Below are 5039 nucleotides of genomic sequence, written 5' to 3' on the forward strand. Positions count from 1 at the left end.
AGTCATTACGACTATAGCTAAAAATTTGACAGTGTGTTTTTGAGTATGCCCTAATATTGGAATTCCTTCCTTCCTCCAAAGGCGAATGCTAATTGGAAAATGCAATCCGGCCCGAATAATCAGCATTTCAGCAAACAATTGCCGCGACGCAAGCTATACCTAGAAATCCCTTGTGTTCAACGTATAAGACGAATTACCGACTGAATACGCGCTTTCTCGTTTGTAATCACTATGGCAAGTTTTGTTGCACTGAAATCGCGAGAAAGTTGAACTTAATTTTAGCAAAAGTTGCAGTAAAAGTTGCATTTATAATTTTTGTTGAATTATTAGGGTTTGAGATACTCGAAAGGTTCCGTTGTATTACCTAGTTCCTGCAGAGCTGTCAAATTTGTTACTTTGCTATTTAACGGACGGTCCGCGATGAAACCTTCAAATATTACATTTTCCCGGGCACACAGCAAGAACATTACGAAACGCGGGAGTAATTTCCCCCAAAAAGTCAAAGAGCATGGTGATAACCACCTGCCCCTAAAACAAGTCAAATAACACACCCGTAACCCCTAGTTCTGCAAACTTGATCCAAGGCATTACAGAAAAACTTACTCTCGGCGACTTTGACAGAATCAATAGCCTGAGAAAGGTGACCCATGCAGTAAAAGTGTAATTTTCGGTGGTCTCGACTGGGCGTTCGTGAACTGGGAAACTATCTCAAATTTAAACTACAGAGTTGATAAAGCGATATATATGCATACTGGTCGTGCTTGGCAGGGGTGATTCAACTTCTTGCTTGCAAGCCATTGTGTCATAGATAGATAATGGTGAGATGCAGCTATTTGTCATGCAAATCAAAGAGGTTAGAACGATATACTAGAAATAGTTTGTAGCATTTTTTAAATCACTCCTTTACATTTTTACGCAATATATTTGATGAAAGTTGCAGTAAAACTTGGCATGAAAATAGAGAAAACTTGCAAAAAGTTGCACTTTATAATCTCTTCAAACAGCTTAAAGCATCATAGTACATAGATTCTGAGTATCTAGGAAGCTGTCGGAAGCTGCAAAAGAGTTGCAAAAGTTGCAAAAGCTTGCCCTAGTAATCACCTGTTATGTGTATTCTCGTCTGCTTGATACACTTGCGTTCACGGATTGTCGCGCAATTTCACTTGTGGGCGTCTACAGTTTTAACTCCCTACTCACACGACACTTTGTACTTATTCGTTTGATGATATCCCATGGTGCGTCGCACAATGAAGCTTGTATTAGAAGTCGGTCGAGAATTGATTTCCAAAGTATCTTCCATTGTAATCTTTTGGAATTTAGATCATTTTTTCAGTATGCAGTATTTTGGTATAAAACAGGCCAATGAGTGGAGAGGGACTGGGCAAAATCGAGTGCCTGACCACCAGAAATAATACAATGCCAGATCCACGTCGCTTGCATATCTTTTCGACCGTATTTGTAAAATGCAGCCTCGATTCAGTCGTTCGTATATAAACAAGCACATCCACCAAATTTTCAGTAACTTCTGTTTTTTGTAAGTAGCCACGAGCGTTATATATAATTAGGGCTGGGCAAAATCGTGTACCTGAGTGATTCGATTCTGAATCACGTATTTTGCTTCGAGTCGAGTATTCGAGTATCACTCATTATGACGTAATAACAGAATGCAAGATGTCAAAGTTCAAATATGTACAATGTACATTTTATGCGTTATGCGTATAATAACAAACTTTAATGCATTTCCTATAGTAGAAATAGAAGAAAAAGTAGCCGTGACGAAGGGAATATGCATGTTTTACTAAATCGTATGATATAGGAATTGTCGAAAAATCGGCTCAACTAATTTTTTGTTACACGGTGTAATCGTACCGGTACATTCGGTGCTCAGATTTGTTTTTCAGTCGCAGTAATATGGTTATACAGACGGAGCGTATGTGGTAGATTACACACATCGATCGGAACGTAAATATACGCGATTTTACGCTTGAAAAACTTGAATAAATACGTCTATATTGGTGAAGCCTGTGTTATCGCAGCGCGGTCTTGGTGACTTCTGTAGATCCGCTTATAAAGATAACGCACGATCTATAAGCAAATGACACTGGTTCTGGTTACTATAGATGAGGCGCATAACAAATATTTAGCCTTCTAGCATTTGCGAAACTCCGGAGCAGTAATTCCCAAACTGTGTGCCGCGGCACAAGTGCGCCGCCACGTGTTCTCAGGTCTGCAGCGAGCCTTTCTGGGATTTTGGAGAAAAAAACCGTATATTATAGAACTGATGCTACTAAAGAGACGGTCTAACGTCTTCAGCAGGCAATACTTTGATTCGTTTCAAACCAACTAATAAACTAGAAATCGTGGCGCAAATCATGAGCGCATTTACTGCAATTCAATCAACTTCGACAATATGCTTCTCAAGATTTGATGTAAACGAATAAAATTGGTGGGTGGTCAATCTAATTGGAAGCCATAAATCAGGCGATCGTTTTACAGACGAACAGCTCAATGATTTACGAAACGCCCCGTTTTTTGAAACGACGTATTCGCGGAAAATAAAATTCCACAAGTGTTGTTATTGTTATTTCTACCGTAATGTGTATTGTCATTTTTACCGTCATTGGTATATGAACATGTTTTTTTTCTTCATTTGGACTAAAACGTAACCGGAAAACGCTGCTTGAAAAACGGTGAAATACTGGTATGTTTGTCAACAATTATTATTAAACATCGTTTCAGTCGAATATATGTATGCAGAAAGAATATCATGATTAATAAATGCCGCTACATGCGAAGTTGGAACATGATTGACAGGAGTCAAGAAATTGTTTTGTCACAAACAGGGTGAGTTGACACGTAGAAGGCGATATATGCACACTGCGCCCGCTACAGAATGTATCATTCCATGTAGCCGAGTGACGTTAAGATGATCACGCCGCGGCTGCTTTCTCGGATTGTTCCACAAGTGGTATTTCTTCCGGTTCCGGACTTGTTTTGCATCCTGCTTCGCCTTCATTGCTTTCCTGTTTCCCACCTTAATTATATTCATCTTTTAAACTGTTGATGCAACATCCCCAGATGATAATGCTGGTTTTCAAATCTGGTGCACGCCAACATCCAGTGTCCCCTTTCAGTGCCAGTTCACTTGTTTTACCATATATGAATGATCGGGTCACTTTCATGACACATCAAATCTACATAGCCTACAACAACCTTCTCCCACTCATAATAGTATTTTCCTTCCCTCACTAATAACATACTAACGATAACTATACGGTGGACCTCGACAACCACGTATAACAAAATCAATGATATTGCCAACAATCGGTTACGTACCACGATGTTTACAAGAGTAAAACACAATTTTCGTTAGAGATCATATTCTGACAACGAGTCCACACACGACAATTTGTCATTTTTTGTATTGATGTCAATTTCAGGTTGACTACAACGGACAGTGAAAAAACAATACGATTGGTTGGTTGGTTTCAGTTGATAATATCGACAAACTGCGTCGGTTGAAATTCTGAAATGGAGAAATCACACTTTGGTGTTATTGACATGAATTTTACACCCGATGAACCTAACATTCGAGCGATGCATTGGGATAACGATTGCATCATTGACATCGAAGGGAAAGAAATGAATCCATGTTTCCATACGTAAAACTGATCGTAATGTGCCGTAAATCAGAAATAAACATTGACGAATATAGTAGGTGCACTTCTTCTGTAATAATTCAGCTGTTAGCTGTACCTCCACTTATTCTTTTTTTCCGGGTGTGAACTACTAATCCTAAGCTATATTCGTATTATCGATAACACATAGCGAGAAGCAACCATAACTTTTCTACTGTAATTGCAAGCCCAAATTTTGGGAAACCACTGGATAAATTTGGGGGTTGGCCGCGCTTCAAGTGATTAAAAAACTAATCACTTTGGACAACTCACGATTTTGATGCGAATAGTAAGCCGATATGAGTAAATAGTTTAGTCCGGATTTCACTGCCAGTGGACAATCTTGACATGGACAATTAGAGATGGTGTGAACGTGAGGTTCACGTTCGCCTTCTGTGTGTCAACCTCGGAAATTTATAGGTTCACGTTCACAAACGAACCTTAGTAGGTTCTGCACTGTGAACCTTCTTCCTATATTATAATTTTCGCTTCATTGTAACATCTTTGGTTGAAATTTATTGCATTTCAACTGCGGGACACTCTATATCAGTGATTCCCAAGCGCGGCCCCGAGGGCCGCTTGCTTCCCACAGATAGCCTTCTTGCGGCCCCAAAAATATATTAAGAAATCGATTTATGACAAAAAACAAAATTGATATTTATAAAATACTCTTGCTTGGCTTGGCCTCAGTAGTTTTTAATTATAGATTTGCAGGAACGTTGTGAGTATAGACTGCTAACTTTACGTCACTGCTGTTTCAATGCAATGTGCCCTAACTTTCCACTTGAACGAGCAGTAGCTATAGATATAAATAGGTATTGATAACTTTCAAAACTGAAGGAAAATCCTGAAAAAATGGTAAATCTTTCCCACTTCATGGTTGCTTGACTAAAAAAGAAAAAGAGGCTCGGCTCCCGGAAAATACAGTTTTTCTTTCATATTAACAGGTGGTTGACTGAAAAAAGGTCAACTTTACGGTCCAGCTCCCGAAATAGCCGCCGTAGCGTTCCTACAGTGCTGACTTAATGTATATCAGTTGAATTTAGCCCTATATATGTAACCAAAATCCTCAAAAAAGAAGATATTTGGGCGTCCTCCGAGGACACTTTAAAAAAATCAAAAAATAGGACAAGAGGACGTGGGCTAACCCTATGATAACTAGATGTGCAACATGTGACCCACGTCTGAATAAGCCGAAATGCATTCTGCTTAGCCGGCTAAAAGCAGCATAATTGGTAGTCCTATAGTCAGGGCCGTAACTGCCGCAGCCCAAACCCGCCAAATGAGGGGGGTGAGCTCAAATGGAGCCCAAAATTATTTCTTGAATTAGCATAAATTATGGAGTATTTTTTTTTACAATTT

This window comes from Botryllus schlosseri, chromosome 14 (genome assembly GCF_051294905.1).
Source record: "Botryllus schlosseri isolate E-star chromosome 14, Bs_hap1, whole genome shotgun sequence".
NCBI classification, from domain to species: domain Eukaryota; kingdom Metazoa; phylum Chordata; class Ascidiacea; order Stolidobranchia; family Styelidae; genus Botryllus; species Botryllus schlosseri.